At 46.0% G+C, this 18,934-nt stretch overlaps 1 long non-coding RNA gene across 1 annotated transcript; it reads right to left on the bottom strand.

The window, feature by feature from the left end:
* Positions 1-6,475: 6,475 nt before the first annotated feature.
* LOC144169332 (uncharacterized) lies at positions 6,476-7,497 on the bottom strand. Its single transcript, XR_013322427.1, has 3 exons — positions 7,054-7,497; positions 6,896-6,979; positions 6,476-6,692 (listed from the first exon to the last, which is right to left on the bottom strand). It is a non-coding gene; the product is annotated as an uncharacterized LOC144169332 (long non-coding RNA).
* Between the last annotated feature and the right edge of the window lie 11,437 nt (positions 7,498-18,934).

Below are 18,934 nucleotides of genomic sequence, written 5' to 3'. Positions count from 1 at the left end.
CGGGCGCCTGGTGATCCCTTGGCCTTTCCCTCCCATGGCGGACGAGGCATATTTCTACAAGAAAACCCTCAAAGAGCACTACCAACACCTCCGGCACTCGCTACAGACTCTTCCGCCACCACACATTACCCTATCCATTGCACAAGTGCACACCCTTCGGGCAATCCAGCTGAACACCCTCACCACTCCGGCACGTCTTTACCACTACGGCTATCGCTCCGACCCATACTGTCCCAAATGCCCCTCTACGTGCGCAAATGTGCTACGATGCCTGCAGCGTCGCGCCGGTTCCCATTGCTGCCAGATCGCCAGCCTATTTCACTCACTCACCGCGGGGTGGCGCAAGTGACCGATCCTCGGTAGCGGTTGCTGGCGTCAGCTCATGCCGGGTTTTTGTGCGCGATTTTGCTTCCATCTGAAGTATATTACAAAATAAAACTTGTATCCCTGCGTTTTTGTTGTTATTTTAGATGACTGTGCTCTTTTCCAGAGTGCTTTATAGTGCAATCATTAAATGAACAGATTCTGTTTCCCTAGTACAGTGTATGGGTACGCGCTTTAACTGTATCGGTTTTGTTGTTCTTTGGCGGATATATTGGCTACTTTGAATAGACAGGTGTAACTCCCTACACGTAATCAGCTTCCTGTACAGTTTGCTGTTCTGATATGTTCTGAATGGTTGTGTTTCGACTCATGACAGCAGCGGTGAAGCTGTCGGTTTCATTGGGCAACGATACGATCGAGACGCGCATCCGACAACACACATACGTTTATTACAAATTCAGACAAATTAACCGGCATAAAACAGCTCAAGAACAATTGTAAATGAACACAAACAAAACAGATGTGAAAACAGAGTTGTTATGTTACACTGCATGCGCCGCACCTGCACGTGCATGTGGAAAGCCGATTTTCAAAGTTTGAGAACTTTTCGTGAGAGAGGCTTTGTGCACCACATCCTTCTCACTGCATTCTTATCGGTCATATCAAATGCATGGTTGGTCAGCAGCGGCTTGATGAACTTTCTGCATATAAGTTCCACCAACTCTCGCCGATGACTCTCGTCGGAATTTGCGCACACCAAGACTGGCATTGACGTGATGAGCTCAACGCTGTGCGTCAAGCATGCTTCTAGGGGCTTCGTAAGCGAGCGACGATCAGAAAGCATGGCGTCAACAAACTTCTTCAATCCATGCAGCAGTCGCACTAGCTGCTGCGTCGGATATGACAGCCCACCTCTGTCCTGGTGGGATATCAGCCCATCCGTGGCGCAGCTTCCCCTCGGTTTCTGGACCAAAGCAACGCACTTGTCACATGCGATATTCTCTGCTACAGCACGAGCTATGTATCCTCCGACGAATGAAAGGACTGGTGTCGCCGACGTGCAGACGTCTCGTAGCGCTTGCTGTGTGATCTCAGTGCTGTGCACGTTGCTTCCGACAATGGCCCGGGATGAGCAGAAAGATGTCGAGCTGCTGACATTGCTGCTCTTTGAAGAAGCCACGATTCCGGTCTTCAGCATTTTTTCTATGCCGCAAAGGGTGCTCCGCACGTCCAACATATCGTTACAGCCCGCGCAGCGCCGCAGTATTCCGAAGAATGATTCTATTGGGTCGCTAGAAAGTTTCCTTGTCAAAACAAACTGAAACCGAAGCTCACTCAACAGAAGCCTGATGCACTGCACGTTAGAGACAGTGGTGAACACGAGAGCATGGTAGGTCTCCTTTGTGAGAAAGCTGTCTTCTGAGCTTGTCTCTTTGAGGTTTTCAACGTATTCGATGAATACAAGTTCAAGCCACTGAAGTCGTGGATCGTCAGGGTCAGAAAATTCCTTGGTGTCTGGATTGTTTTGGTGGATGTGCTGTTGGCAATTGCTCACATCCATAAGCACAAACCACTTGTGCATGTTGCTCATGAACTCAACTGTTGGGCCGACTCCTGCAAACTTTGCGTCACAGGTGTGTCCTGCCTGGTCTTTCATGAAACTCAAGGCAGCGGTTACAGCTGGCGAAAACACTTGCAGTGCAGTCTTGACTCCCATCTTTTCGAGGTTCGATGGGTAAAGGTGTCTTCTGGTGAGGAACCGGACAGGCTTCACACTGCTTCCCCGCTGCAGCTCGCAGAGGTCCTTAACATACGTCGATGATATTTCTTGGTTTTGTCCGAAGTCCTTGGATAAAAACTGTGATCGAATATTCTTGATAACGTGACTCTGGTCAAAAGCAAGGAGCAGTTGCCTAGATGGGTCGGCCGGATGGGTTACTTGAGTTTGCAGCTGCCCTCCCGACAAGATTTCCATCGCTGCAACGTTAGTTCTGTGATTGTCCGTAACCAGCCGGACAACTTGAAATCCAAGTTCCTCGGTTTTTTTTATGACATGTCTGATGGTTTCTGCAAGCAGCTCGCCCGTGCAGCCTTTCGTAAAAAAATATCCCACGGGAATCTTAAATTTGGCGTGCAACCCACAGAGCAGAAAGCAGAGAAGTGAGTTGGCGAGTTCACCTTTATCCGATGCAGATAAAAGGTGGTCAAGATCCTTGCTCACGTCGACGTCTCCAAGAAACACGTCTCTTTGTTTGTGGTACTCGAGCCTCTGCTTAATCCGCATCTCGTCCACAACAAGGCTGCAGACCTTTGCCTGCGGCGTTTGGAGGCACACCAGCTCGGTGTTCAGCCTTTGCTTCACCAGGTCACTGAAACCGGTTTCTCCTGAAGCGCTTCCCAAATACTTTTGTAACGTGGTGCGACATGGAAGGCCGAGCAAGTTTTCAGTTCTGATGTATTCATAGGATTTTGTTGAAAGGTTTCTGAGAATGATGCAATGTCTGACGGTAATTTCGCTCCATGCCGGCTTTTTCGCCTCGTAGTTGACCACCTGATCCATGATGAGCCTTGCTTTTGCATTTCCCTGGTGCGCGTCATTCACAATGCTTAGGAACTTGACCACGTTGTTATCTTCTTTCAGACGAGCAAGCTCCTTTTTATAGGCATCAACAGTTGCTTGCAACCTCTCATTGCGTGCCTTCCATGCTCGTTGTTTATCTGTCCATTTTTTCCTTTCCAAGTAAGCTGCCGAGGTGTACCGTACTTCTGCTTGCGTGCCAATGGTCCGTAGGGCACACGCAGGGCGAGGTGTTGCTGCCATCGTTTCTGCCTCATCCATGTCCGTTTCGTAATCTTGGCAGTCGCTTGAAGACGTGCGTTGGCCAAAAATATCGATTCCCTCCATCTCTGAGACTTCGCCTTGAGTTGAACATGCTGCGACCGTGGCAGCATCTCGTGAAGTCACTGCTGGTAACACCAACGTGGATGATGCTTTGTGTGCAGCACTAGTCGTTCTTGCTGGTGAGGGTTCCCGCTTTCTTTTTTTGATGCTGGCGTCGCTTCTTGTTTCTCTTTTCGGAGCCGGCTTCATGTACTTAGGGTAGTGCGGGAAAACACTAGGCACAGCATTTTGCTTCAACCTACGCCTTTTCGTGTCAGTCCGAAAATCTTCCGGCCGAAAGTGAAGGCTGCAGACCACTGAGTAGTTCGACGTTGAGTTCGGTTCCCAGTTCTTCCTAGAAATGTTCTTTAACCACTGCGTTTTCAGGGCTTCGTCCACTGGGAACTCATGGTAGGAGACATTGGGCTCCTCCTTCCGCACGCTTGATGTACAGAATGGAACGCAGCAACATCGCATTCTTCGGCTGGGAAGGTATACTTATTTCACGAGCAAAATCGTCGCTTAATTAGCGGGCAGTCATTACTTACTCGGCTTTAACGACAGGAATGCTGGCAAGAAGCGAGAATGCTCAGTGCGCGCTTTGCCCGCGGATCGTCTGCTACCGTGCGACGCGACTAGCGGGAGAGGATCGGCAGCGGGAGGATCGGTGGGTGGCGCCACCACACGGAATTCAGGCGCAGTGGGAGAGGGCAAGACGGGCACGCTTTGGGGTGACGCCGCAGGCATACGCACATCCTTTTCTCCTGCCCCGCTGCCCAGCAGTCTCCTCATTACCCTAACCCCCCTCCTCCGAACTGGCGAGTGTGGTTGGCGTCGGCGGCCCTCGTTGACCAGCGAGCCATGATCCTTCTTGCGGAAGAGTACGACGCATAGGTCTTAATCTGACCAGAAATAAAGTTTTAGGGGCGAAGCTCCTTAAGTCATGGGTCTGTCCATCCCTTGTGTCTCGTGGTACGTGACCGCCGCATGCTTTCGGAGATGTCGCAAAGTGGGCCGCGTTGCACGCGCAAGAACCGGCTGCAACCGGCAGCGCAAACTCGGCACCGGGAGCGCGAGCTTGTCTGTGTTCGCCAACGGAGGCGCGAGCGCACGTGCACTGCGAGGGGGAGATCACGCAAGAGATCACGCCACGAACGCAGGCAGTCGTTCTCGGAGATCGAACGAGACGCAAGAACCTTTGCTCGTTTCCTCTCGTCTTGTTCGGGCACAAGTTCGCCCTAAATAAAAGTTCTTTCTTTACCGTTGTGTCCCATCCTACGTGACAAATTGTGGTGGAGGTGCGGGGTAGTCCTCGATGGCGCGGGGTCTTTCACCAGGTCTGGGCCTGGGAGAATTGACTGCGAAAATAAAAGTTGATTTGTACAATGTACGCACACAGTCGTACGTCTTTCTTAATGATGTAATGGGCGAACTTTCACGGGAGAGTTACTGTTACCGATGATCTCCCCCTCTCGAGCTTCGCCCCATTTATCATCATTCATTCCGTGGATATGGCGTGATTTTCTCTCTCTCTCTCTCTCTCTCTCTCTCTCTCTCTCTCTCTCTCTCTCTCTCTCTCTCTCTCTCTCTCTCTCTCTCTCTCTCTCTGTCCTCAAACAACCCGCCCGGGCTTCAAAAAGCAATGCACTCCCTTTGGTATTATCGAATAATTTTTCCCTTGTGATCTCCTGCTTCCCGATCCTGTAGATATCTAAGGACTTTTTCGCATCCATCCTCTTTTTCCAGGTCGTTGTCTCTGTTTCTTTCACTTCATTTTTTATTGCCTTGGTCGTTTCCCCTGCACTTCCAGGTGTCCTGAGCCTTCTGCAGGTTATTTTCCTCCATTGTGTGTCCACGCTTTTCATGTAAAGATACCGTAACACTTTGGCCGCCCATCTCTGCTCATTCATATTTCTAACTCGACTTGAAATTTCAGCTTGAACAAAAAAAAAAAAAAAACGACAGGACTTAGGAAGGAAACACGGACACAGTGCTGAGTCTGAGGTTTTTGGACCTCAGCCTGCGGTTCGACAAGGGGCATATCTGCTGGCGGTACGAGACACGGTGCAGTAAGGGCTTCTTACCCCACGACTCGGCACACTCCAAGAACGTGAAGCGAGCGATTGTAACCATGGCTTTGCGCTCCGCCATTGAGAAGTCCTGTGCGCATCAGATGACATCGAGCTTCAACCGGCAGGTAACCAGGCTGCGTAACGCCGGCTTCGCGGAAAGCCTCCTGGCGGCTGTGAGCGAAAGCCTACTGCAGCGTGTGAAGGGACCCTGGTAGCACAGAATGTTGCCCGAACATTTCTGCAACGTTTCCCCTTAACGTTGCCAAAACGTGGCTAATGTCCGCTTTTTTTAACGTTAGTGCAATGTTTCCCAAAAACATTGCGTCAACATGATATTAGCATTGCTCCAACATGGGGGCAATGTTTGAAGGGTGTTGTTCTAACGTTTGGATAACGTTGTTTCTGACGTTCGCCAACGTTGCTCCACTCTTGGAGCAACCTTCAAGCCACGTGCAGGACACATTTGAACAACATTTATAAGACGTTTTCTGGTGACGTTGCAGTAACTTTTCACCTACATTTTCGCAACGTGCTTACCACATTTAAGCATATCCCTGTATCATTCAGACGTTGTGATAACATTGCTACGATATTGCAGAAACTTTAGATTTACACTTTTAACATACAAAGAACGTTTCTTCAACGTTCAAGCAATGTTTTTATGAAGTTGCAATAACACTGCTACAATTTTGCGGTAACTTTCCAGCTATATTTTTCCAACGTGCGGGTAACATTTAGAAAACGTCGCTTTAATGTTCAAGCGATGCTTCCTACAACGTTACCGCGACTTTACAGATACGTTTTTTCACCACGATCGAGGGCCACATCAGCGCACTGTTGATGACTTTCAAGCAATATTTCTCTTACAAAGCAATAATATTGCAGCAATGTACAGGTAACTTACAGTTACACGAATCTAATATACATGCAACAATAACTAGATGAAAATAATAGAAAACTTTTTCCTAGAGAGACGATTGTTGACTGCATGATAAGCGAGCGGTTCAAACCTCGTCCGCATAAACTCCTGAAAGGTATAAACCGGCATTTTAGACCTGTATATTCATACATTTGATCCCTGCACTGACCAACACACACAATTAAGGCAGTCTGGCAAAATAACAAACTAAGAAATGGCAGAATTTTAAAGCAAGGAACACGCAGCTAGCGTAAATAACAACACTGAGACTCTTTAAAATGAAAGGACATGTGCTTTTTATTTTACCATTAACAATCGAGCCGAATACGCATTCTGTTAAAGCCTTGAATTTCGCAAGTACGCTGTTTCAGACGATGTCTTCGTTTTCCTCCTCCGGGGCTCGCTTGTTCTTCTGCGCCTTGACGAGTCAATTTGATGACATACTTGACAGCCATGAACCCAGTAACACGTAGGGTTGTTACTGCGACGCTTAATTCTGCGAAATGAACAAAAGTTGTAGTTTATAGGAGAAGTTGCAAAGTTGTTACAGCCTAGACAATGTCTCACCTCTCAGAACACCAGGACTTTTGGTATACAATATGGCCTCTTGATTTTCTTGTTCAATTGAGATTTGACAGCCATTCCTGAGAAACAAACAAAAGGGCATTGCTGTAACACACAGGGTGCTCAAAAGCTCACCTGCACTTTGGATGACGTTTGCTGCCAGGTGAGCTAGCTTATTCCCATGTCAATTTTGTGGTGCTGGTAAATCTTAAGGCATTTCTGAAAACAAAACAGTCAGAAGGGGTGCAGAAAACTGAAGTAAAGCAAATTTTAGCTAATGGAGAAAACCTTACCTTTAGGAAGGAATACAGCAAAACAGGCCGCTTCACTTTCCATTTTGTCTTGCTTGTTTAACTTTTTCTAATGCCTGTGTGGACACGCACATCGCATGAGTGGGTTTAGCTCAAGCATCCCTAGAAAACAGAAAAGGATAAAAATACTTAATTATATAAAATACCTTACAGAAATTTCTTTACAGGTCAATTCAGTAATTAACTGAAAAGTCATCAGACAGCGTGCGAGAGAATTTTCAATGAACAAGAGAAGCCCGCAATGAACAAAAATGAGAAAATAGGCAATTGTCAAGAATGGAAACATTACACAACTAGACAAAATTACGTACAACGGCGTATTTTCTTGGTTGCCTTATTTTACCTTTTGCTCTCGAAAAATGTGCTTAAAACTGGCCTTGAGCTGCTTTTTTTTTGCGTATGCCATATTCTTTATAATTATAAGCATCCGACGTAGACCAGCTTTTCACATGGAAAGTTTGTGAATGCTACAAAGACGTCAGGCGTTGTTTTACATCGTAAGGCAGTTAGCATAACCAGATGATAATTCTTAACTGCAACGCTAATTGTGTTCTGGAACAGCTAGCATGCCGCTGAAACTCGCGTGAAATTAAACATAACAAAGTTAAATTTATGAGATATTTTTCGCCCGCGACAGCAGCTGTGGCGAGAAGTAAATTAAAAGCCAATCCCTAGCAAAAATTACCAATAGACAAAACCAATAGCCTATTGGGTTATTGACACCAATAGCTATTGGTGTATTGGTCAGTCCTATAGGTGTATTGGTACCTATTGGTGTATTGGTCTAGTCCTATAGGTGTATTGGTACTTATAGGTGTATTGGTATCATGGGCCCACTGGAGCATCAATTGAAATATGGCCAAATGCATGACAAGGCTTTTAGTTCACTGCATTCATTTGGCCATGCTACACTTGCTTCAGCAAGTTTCTAAACACAACGTGGTCCCACTACCCTTCAAATACCACAAAGCCGTAAGTGCTGGTTGACTGCAGCTTTATTGCCCAACATGCTGTCGAATTTCCGGTGCATATATTCCTCGAGTCAGAGCTGCAAGACCTGCAAAAACAGCATGGCAATAATTAGGAACTTCCGCAATAACGGCACATTTTAATAAGTGTGTCTAGCATTTCGTCCAGGCGAAACATACCACTCTACGGCAGCACGCCGCTCGACCACGAACTGCAGTGCGTGAGTACGCCGATGTGATCGGAACGCTTCTAAAGCTAGACATCCCGTTTCGATTCCATCTGGATGAAACATTACCCGCGGCACTTCATTTCATCAGTACAAAACGCTATATGCACAGTTGTTAATTAGAACACAAAGTCCTACATGCATTTGTACTCAGTTCACACGTGGTTGCATCGATAGTGGCTTTTCCAAAAATAAAAGCGCCGCTTGTCGACCTGCTCTGCTATTTTTAATAAGAAATTTTATCAGGAAGTAAAAAGCTTCTACAGCTTCGCGGTGAAAAGAAATGTATACATACCTTCAAATGCGAGAATCCGAGCTGCGTAATGCGTGCACGTTCGTCACCTCGCCGTGCGTGAAGACAATAATCCTTGAATACGAGCGACGTCGAAGGTGTCTTTACATTCTAGTGCTCCACAGATGATGTCCTCGTAACATTAAAACTAATAAATAAAATGTGTGGCACTAAAATTCACAAACACGGTGGCTGGCCGCTGAGATGAACGCCCGCGCCGCGGGATCGTGCCGAAGCGCCGAAGCGCCGGACATGGAAGAAGCCATTTTGCTTTGTCTTGCATACGAAACCTCCGCCAGGTTCATATTTGTCAGAGAAGCATTATTGAGCAGTTTTAAGTAATGTATTTCACCTTAAAATTATAATGCAATTTTATGATGCGGGATTAATTATTTTGATGTTAATTTTGATTTTGTAGGCTTTACTTTTTGCAAACATATATTAAGTACGACACTTATCCTAAAAATCGGCCGTTGAATCGGCACCCAAAACAAATATGGCCGCTCCGCGGAACAGCGAGATTGGAAAAATTAGAGGCGATGGTTATGAAGGCGACCGCTGACGCTCGCGAAAAGATCTATAACTACTGTAGGCACAGAATCACACGCGCGGTGTTTTTTGCTTGTCGCAAGCATTGCGGGCAACCACCATGCGCCGGCGACTGCAACTCGTTGCTACCAGGAAATTTTTAATCGCTACAGGGACATTATTTTTGAGGCGTGCTAAATGCAGAATGCTTGCAGCTAACGTGAATCGAATGTTTTCGGGCAGAAACATTGCTTGCAGGGCGGCAGATTCATTTTGACCAGCGGTGGTGTGTACTGAGCGCCGCAGCGCGAGATCGACACACGGGCGGTTTTACCTTTCGCCTCGATCTGGAAAACAACCGCTGCGGCCGGGATCGCGCCCCCGTCCTTGGGCTTAAGCCTTTATTCAGTGACGCTATGGGCTTAGCAGCACACCGCCTAAAAAAAAGCTAACAGCTCTACTTTTTATTAGTGCCTGTAAACCAATAGCACCGGACAATGTATTTGACCAATTAGGCTGATACAACCAATAGCTATTGGTCCCACTACTCCAATAGCTTTTTGTCCCAATATATTGCTATTGGTCCCATTGGGACCAATAGAACCAATACGAATTGGTCTATTGGACCAATACATGTCACTCTATCGGACCAATAGATTTTGTATTGGTCCTATAGATACTCAAATAGAACCAATAGCCTGACCTATAGGACCAATACATTATTTCTATTGGACCAATACAAATTTCTATTGGAATTTTTGCTAGGGAATCGTACGTATCAAGGTTCTTGCAGAACCTACACTCGATTTCAGCATCATAACAGGTGTACTTCTGAGCGCCCACCTGATTTAAGCGCTGAATACATGTTCCACGTTTTACAACCGTACGCATTCGCAAAAGCAAGAAGGATGCTTAGAAGCTAGACGGGAGGGCAGTCTTGTTCCCGCTCTTTTACGAAGTAAACTGCGTTCGAAAGAACGAGGCGAGCTCAGAAAATCGAGCGCTTACCTTCACTGGTCGGTTGCTATGAACTTTCCGGCCCACTAATATTCGCCGTAACATGCGGCCACACAACGAAATTTCGTACAATGTTCCTTCTCCATTCCGCTTGATTCTCAGGATGGCTCCTCGTTTCTGCAAAAGCGCGCGCTTTTCGTTCACTCTCCCCCGCACCAGCCACGGCTGTCAGGCGTAGAGAGAGAGGAACAGGAGGGGTCCGCTCTGCAAGGAACGCGCGCACGTGTGCGCGTGTGAGAGGAGGGTAGGACGTTGGCCAAGGACGCGCGTTTTCCTTTTTTTTTTTTTTTTTTTCGGCCCTCCCCAACTTTGCGCCGCGGCTGCTAAAACTTCCTTTGCGACACACTCTAGAAGGGACGGGGCGACGACGAAAACAAAAAATAAGGCATGCAGGGAGAAAGGAACGCGCGAGACGTCGTGCCTCTCCGAGCACCCCGAAATTTCTGAGAACGCCTGGCGCCCTGTATTTCGTTTCGCGCCAAGCAGAACGCGACAAGTGTTCGATGCATTGGAGCCTCTTACGAATAAACATTAAAACAGGAAAAATCTGAAGATAGTGTGTGCAATGCTATTGGAACGGAACAAAAGCAAAAATGGGAAGTTAGTTTTCAGGTTACTTGGAATTCAGGTTCGTTTGTATTATGAGAAAATATCCTTGAAATATGCCAATGAGCTTTCGTACAGGCAGTATCGGCTGAAAAGTGGGTGTCAGGGTTAGGTCTTTGTTTTGTTTTATTGTTACAATATGCATGATGGTGCTCTACTTTGGCGCTCGAGGTAGGTAAAATGTTTATGGGGAAGTTGAAATATAAAACAGCCCAATTCATGTTTATTTCAAACAAGGGTGCAAGGTGTGGACTAGTCGGAACGTTCGCTGATCAGAGGGAAGTGACTAAATTTCACACGAAGGGGGCAATTTAAAGAACATGAACTTTGGGTTTGAATCTGTCTCATGAATCAAGTGTAATTGCTGCGGCAATTGGAAGGAAAACACATACGATTGTAATTAGTTGGCGACATGTATGGCTTGCACACCCCAGTATGATGCACAAAAGTTTTTATAGCTTGCATATAAAATTTCCCCAGTAAATTAATTTTTTTCAAACAATTATGAGGACCCAGCAACAAGGAAATGTTTGAGCCTTCTGTCTAGATTATTTTTGTCTGATGATACACAGGCGGCGCCATAAAAACAATCCGGCCATGCAAGCTTTAAAGGGGCCCTAAATAGGCTGCTTCCAAAGGTCGCCATTTCAATCGCGCAATCGCTAGAATGCCCCTTCACGGCAACGTATACCACATATTACACCTAACCAATAAAAAACATGAAGTAAAAATTTGGTGTCAGTACTTCTTTAAGAGAGAACGTTAACAGTGCGAGACGCTTGTGAAAACTTAGCCAAATAATAATAATAATACTTTATTAGCATACATATTCTGGGAGACCCGAGCCTGCAAGGGCCAAATGGAACTGGAAGTTTCCCTTGTCGATTCATGATTACCTTTTTATAATACAGCCGTAATCTACTGCCTAAGAAAAACGCGCAATGTTTCAACAATAGGAAAGGAAAGTTGGGAAGTCATTTCTGGGTGCTGTTTTCAGGCAGTTATGAAAACAGCTAGGTGTATCTGCGCGAAGCTCTTAAAGATATGACCAACACATAGAATGAAAAGCACGGCGTATACCCGATCAGTTTGTCTTTTCATATGGTGCACGTTCCCCAAAAGAACACATCTGCATTGTAAAGAGGCCGCGTTAAATTTCGGTATGTACATGGTGAAGTGAGCTTCAATATAGGAAATAGGAAGCCAAGTCGGAGTACAGTAAACTCGATCGATGGCATAAAAAGTTATTTTCTTGTTGTTATTCCAGTTTATTTATTTATTCGGCAAATAATGAGTGCGAAATAACAGAAGGCAATGAAACCCAAGTTCTGATTCGTGCCTCACGCATGCACTGACGTCGGAACATGCTGCATGCGCCGTCCATTTCATGCGCGCGTTGGGTTAATTAGCAGGCGCTGTATTCGGTCAGTTTCCTGGATATATGCGGCATACACATGGACAAAAACGCACCCGACCGGCATTTGTAAAAGACACACGAAAACAGCCCGATAGCTGGCCATACGTGACAACGCACATTCGAGGGTGAATGCTGCGCGCGGCTTTATCGGTACGCAGCAGCTGTGTTTTGCTCCTTAAGGTTAATGATGTGTTAAAATCGCACTAAAATATCTTATTTGATTGATTATGACGTTTCACACGCCGCCGCTACACAGGCGATGAGGCGCAGCGTAGTAGAGGGCTCCGGATTAATTTTGACCACCGGGGGGATCTATTTAACGAGCGCCGAAATTTAGAACACACAGGCATTTTCGCTTCTCGCCTCCACACACACACAAAAAAGCGGCTGCCGCGGCCTGCCGCGGTCTGGAATCGAACCCGCGTCCTTGGGCTCAGAAGCACAACAGCCACCGTGGGTTCCTAAAATAACTAAATCACACCATAAGATGAGACAATCGGTATACCAATTCTATGAGCGACACGACCTGCACGGGCTGGTAGGAACCGTTGACAGATTTTTAAGAGCGCATTCGCAAAATGGTGAAGTTGGTTTCGCACATCAGTGAAATTGTGCTTAAAACACGCTATTATTCGGGTGACATTTGCACGGATCTAGCGGATGCATCACTTACACGGATCTGATTTACACCGGATGTAGCGATTTTTCAGAGCGTGACTGTCGCGCCTATAGCACAGCGACGCTTCATCGCACACGTTCATAAATTTCACGGGCGCACACGTTCATAAACTTCACGGGGACTGGATTGCACGGAAACGCGTCGATACCCAACAAAAGCGACGGCTTACAGTTATTTAAATCCAGTCTGTCCTCAAGAAATTCATATGTGTCAGATGCACGCCGCCAAGAAATTTTTGCGTCTATACGTCGTATACGCGTTACCAAATTTAGGAAAAGTGAATGAAAAAAAAAAGAAAAAAAGCGGAAGAGTATAGAAATAAGGTGCCTCGATAGGTGTTGAGTCATATCTTCAAATCATTGTGGACAGCTCACCGTAAAAAAGTACACATTTGTTCAGCAACTCCATAAGAAAAGTGCGACTAGCACGACGAGTAGAAAATTCATGATTGCTCTTGAAAGTGACTGTTTTTGAGCGACATTACTAAGGCTGAAGTGCAAATGGGACATATAAATGGAGCAGGGGTAAGTAACAAGTAGGGCGCGAAGGGGAATTCAAACTTCTCATCATTGTTTATTGCTAAAAACAAATAACGCGCTGCAAGGATTGGCTTAAACTGAGCAATTGCTATTCCGTAAAAATAAGAGGAAACAGGTAGAATACGGACATTTATATTTATAGGACGTACTTTATACGATGATTATAATAATTACGCCTGCGTGACTAACGGAGGTTCGATTTCTTCCACGTGGACGAAATCTCCGCGGGCCCGACACAAAGAAATGCCGCGCCAACACGATCATTGCGGATGACGCGAGCTCATGCACGACACCGATTACAAGGCTATAGAAAGAGTATTGGCTATGATCGGGAATCGGCCTGCCTGACCTGTTAAAATTCTGTTCGTCAACATAAACGAAGCCTGTTTGTGTATCTTTTTAGTTATACAGAAGGATACAGCAATAAATGAGCGTTTTTGCAAGTTTTTCCTGAAAAAAAAAACAATCTTTTGTTCGCGCTCAATCTTCAATCGAAGGTCCCGTATTTGTGGTATATATTGATTAACACCAAGAACGGCGATGAGATTTACACTCTTACTAAAAACATGAAATAGAAACGAATTTCTATTGTGGGACAGCCGGCGGCCATCTTGAAAAAATGACCGTCTTAGAACGGCGCAGCATCTGGCTTTAACGAAACGCACGATGCGCGAAATGGCGGTATTATTTTATGCTAGGCTTTCTCCACTCTAAAGTAATATTGTGCGATCATCCAACAAATGAGAGACTAAAACAAAAGGATCTGCCTCCGAGTTTGGTTGCGCCATCCATCGAACCGGCACCACGCGTTTCTTTCGTTTGAGAAACGTTCAAACGTTCGCGCTTTCTTTTAGGTTTCATGGGGAAATCTACACGCTCAGTGTGACACTCCTCCACATGCATTTCTGCAGTTTTTCGAAAGAGAGAGAGAGAGAGAGAGAGAGAAAGAGAGAATCCACTTTATTTGGAACTGTGGCTGTGGTTTTAGGGTGAAGGGGGGGGGGGGGCATAGGGCCGCCGCGACGTTGAGGGTCCGTTCGGTGACCAGTTTTTCGAGAGCCCTGTCTCTAAATGATCACACATCGATGTAGGGTACCCTGCTGTCTGCCTCTGAATAACTTCAAATCTGGTACAGGTACCACCCTTTGTTCTGTTATATTCCCCGGTCTGGGGTGCTGCCTTGTCCTGTGGTATATCATCAGCGGATATCAGAGAGGCTACACCAGATAGGCGATGCCTAGAAGATGGCATCCGTTCACGAGAACAAGATTGGCCCCTTTGGCGTAGGATGCGGCGAAAACCTCCCGTATTGGGAGAGACCCTCGTCCTGCAGTGGACAGGCTGACGATTGGGGATTTCATTTATGTGCGTGCGTCGTGCGTGCGTGTATATGTAAGCGCCGTATTATTCGCAGCTAAAGTACAGGAGGCGATGGTACAGTGGACTGTGGCTAAGGCGTCCGTTGTGCATAACCTTTTGAACTTTTGTAGGTGACGTAATCCCTCCAAAACATAAGTTAGTGTGGTGTTTCACATAATAAATAAATGAAAGCTGCTATACATTCAACATTCCTCAATATTGCGGCAACCTAGATAAACATGTACACAGGCAATGTTAGTTGTGGTTTTTTTCGTGAACATTGCTAAATATGTAAAAACCACACTCCCGAAATTAACGTATCCTGACGTACATGTACTATATCGACAACATTTAAGTTTGCTGTATGGGATCATTTGAATTTTTAGGCAGCTTATGTAACTCCCCATACGATCGTTTAACATATGACATTTGCCAACATTTGGCAACATTGCTGCAACGCGAAAAAAGCGTCCAAAGGGCAACGTTGCCCATGCATTGTTTTTAAACATTGCATGAATGTACCCGACGTTGGCCCACATTATGCAACATTGCTGCAACGCAAGAAAACGTGCATACGGGCAACGTTGCCTAGATGTTGTTTGTAAACGTTGCGTGAATGTTGTTGAATGTGTCCAACGTTGGCCCACATTTGGCAACATTGCTGCAACGTGAAAAAACGTGCACACAGGCAACGTTGCCTATACATTGGTTGTAAACGTTGAGTCAATGTTGCTGAATGTGTCCAACGTTGGCCCACATTCGGCAACATTGTCACCACGTTGTGTAACGTTGCCTAACGTTACGCAACATTGGCAACGCGGCAGAAACGTTGCGGCAACAATTTGTGCTACTAGGGGAAGAAATAAGAGGAGACAGAACGTGCAGCGCACGAGAGGGAATACCGTGGTAGTTCCCTATGTACATGGCTTCGCCCACAACCTAAAAAAAAATTGCAGCCAGGCAAGGTGTGTTCGTTGTCTGCAGTGCCCCCAACATCATCACCATCACCAGCCTATCTACGCCCACTGCAGGGCAAAGGCCTCTCCCATTATTCTCCAATTACCTCGGTCCTGTGCCAACTGTGACCAATTTATCCCCGCAAACTTCTTCATCTCATCTGCCCATCTAACTTTCTGCCGCCCCCTGCAACGCTTGCCTTCTCTAGGAATCCACTCTGTTGCCCTTAATGACCAGCGGTTATCTTGCCTTCGCATTACATGCCCTGCCCACGTCCATTTCTTCTTCTTAATTTCTACTAATATGTCTTTAACACCAGTTTGCTCCCTGACCCACTCCGCTCTCTTCTTGTCCCTTAATGTTACACCTATCATTTTCCGCTCCATTGCCCGCTGAGTCGTTCTCAATTTAAGTTGAACCCTCTTAGTGAGCCTCCAAGTTTCTGCCCCGTATGTGAGTACCGGTAAGATGCAGCTGTCATACACTTTCTTCTTCAGCGACAATGGTAGGCTGCTATTCATTATCTGAGAATGTCTGCCATATGCACCCCACCCCAGTCTGATCCTTCTAATTATCTCTGCCTCATGGTTGGGATCTGGGGTCACAACTTGGCCTAAGTAGATATATTCGTTCACCACTTCCACTGCCTCGCCACCTATCTCAAACTGCTGTGCTGTCCCGAGGTTATTGATCATTACTTTAGTTTTCTGCATATTAATTTTCAGGCCCACGGTTCTACTCTGTTCGCCCACTGCGGAAAGCATGCTTTGCAATTCGTCCCCCGATTTACTTAGCAAGGCAACGTCATCAGCAAATCTGAGGTTACTGAGGTATTCTCCATTAACCCTTACTCCCACCTGTTCCCAATCCAACGTTCTGAATACTTCTTGTAAGCATGCTGTGAATAACATTGGAGAGATTGTGTCTCCTTGTCTGACACCCTTCCTTATAGGTATTTTACTGCTCTCCCTATGGAGGATGATGACAGCTGTAGATCCATTGTAGATATCCTCTAGTATTCTTGCCCCCAACAAGGATACGCCTTGTTGGGGGCAAGGATCAAGGCGTATCAAGGCGTATCCACAACAAGGCGTGTAGATATCCTCTAGTATTCTAGTGCCCCCAACAAGGCGTATCAGATGTGCCGACGCGTAAACAACGAAGCAAGAGGGGAGACATGCACCACCAACCATCGAACAAAATACGCCGAATGCCAGAATGAAGTCGTATACAGCATCCCATTATCATGCAAAAAAGTCTACGCGGGACAAACCGGAAGGTGCATTAATGACAGGGCACGTGAACATGCTGCCTCACTCAAGACAACGTCATCAGGCCACTTATCATCCCATTGCCGCACTTACCCCAAATGCACGGCGCGCATCGACGAGATCAACGTGCTTCGAAAGAAACGCAATCGCCTCGCACGTGAGGTCGTCGAAGCAGTAGCCATCAGCAAGAAAGGTGACAAGTGCGTCATCACAGCTTCCGTGGCGCTGACAGCGAAAGAACTGGAACTGCTTAGCGATTATCCCATTAACTAATCTCGGAAAAAAGAGTGTCGCGCTGTGCCAATGTTGTGCAATGTTTCATGTATATATGTTCCCGCTTTTTGTTAGTGAACTCAGTTGATAGTCAGCACTGTGTCCGTGTTTCCTTCCTAAGTCCTGTCGTTTTTTTGTTCAAGCTGAAATTTCAAGTCGATATGGAAAAACAACTCGCCCAAACCCAAGCAATTCTGCATATTTCTAAGTCGTTCTTCAAAACATATTTTGCTCTGCGCTTCTCTCACTTCGAAGGATGCCCATACCATGTCTCCCTGCACTGCCTCATTTGTTGTTTTACTGTGTGCTCATAATGCCAATTGACCTACGGCCCTCTGATTTACTTCTAGCCCTGATTGAATCTCTGATTTGACGCACACTACTGCGTTTGAAAAGGTGAGTGCTGGTACCATTACTCACCTCCAGATTCCTCTCACTGCTTCATATCTGTACCCCCACAGTGCTCTGTGCTTCATGATAGAGGCATTTCTTTTGCCTTTCATTCTTAATGCTCCTAATGAGTTTTTAGATACGCCTCACTTTCGTTTAACCATATGCCCAGATATTTGTATTCCGTTACCCATGGTATTTCTGCTTTTTGAACGAATACCGATTTGTTACGGGTGTTGTCATTAAAAACTAGAACTCCCGACTTTGCTGTGCTAAACTCTAACCCCAGTTCAGTGGCTTCTTCCCCGCAGATATCTGTGAGTTGTTGCAGACACTGTTTGCTATCTGCTAGTAGTACTATGTCATCTGCATATATCAGTCCCGGGATATGTTGTTCAACTTCCTGTCCTTTGAGGCTATAACATAGATTGAAACCTATTTTACTGCCTTCAAGCTTTCTTTCTAGTCTAGCCATGTACAGCATGAACAGCAATGGCGACAGAGGACAACCCTGCTTTAAACCTCTATTTGTGACTACCGCGGTTTCGTGCACTTTTGGTCCTCCCAGCTAGGTAATTTGCACCTCGCTCTCATTGTAAATTCCCTGCAACAGCTATATAAAGTCCTGGCCTAATCCCTCCCGCTCAAGTATACTCCATAGAAGTTCTCTATCTACGTTATCGTAGGCTCCCTTTATATCGAGAAATGCTATCCATAGTGGTCTCTCCTGAGCCATTGACACCTCTATGCATTGGGTTAGGACAAATAAATTGTCCTCTAAGCGTCTGTCCCGTCTGAAACCATTTTGTAGTTCTCCCAGTATGCTGTTCCCCTCTATCCACGCCTGTAGTTCCGCTTTTATGGCTTGCATTGCCAGCCTGTATGCCACTGAGGTAACTGTAATAGGCCTGTACGAATTGGCATCAGCCCTGTCTCCTTTACCTTTATATATCATCTTCATCCTGCTCTTACGCCAATTGTCCGGTACTTCCTTAGTTTTTATCACTTTTTCGATTGCTCGAATCAGTTGTGCCTTGCTTTTTGGACCCAGTAGGTTGACCAGCCGTTTGGAATTTCATCCTTCCCTGTTGCCGTACTAGCTGGAACATTTTCTTCGGCTTTTTTTCCAGTTTAGATTCTCCAACTTTAGCTCTCTATCTGTACGCACCTCAGTTGCGCACCCACTCTCTACATGCTGTAGTCCTCTCTCCGTTCTTCTGAACTTCTCTTGTATCATTGAGCGTATGTGAAATACCGCTTCTTCCCCTTTTAGTACCTGGCCTTCGCCGTTTATGACATGACGTTGTACTTCGGTCTTTTTCCTTAGTTCCTTTACATGA

The sequence above is a fragment of the Haemaphysalis longicornis genome, unplaced genomic scaffold (genome assembly GCF_048455015.1).
Source record: "Haemaphysalis longicornis isolate Haplotype H1 unplaced genomic scaffold, Haemaphysalis longicornis Haplotype H1 scaffold_1, whole genome shotgun sequence".
Lineage (NCBI taxonomy): Eukaryota > Metazoa > Arthropoda > Arachnida > Ixodida > Ixodidae > Haemaphysalis > Haemaphysalis longicornis.
The sequence above is the reverse complement of the archived record's forward strand: the minus strand, read 5'-3'. Positions and strand labels throughout refer to the sequence as shown.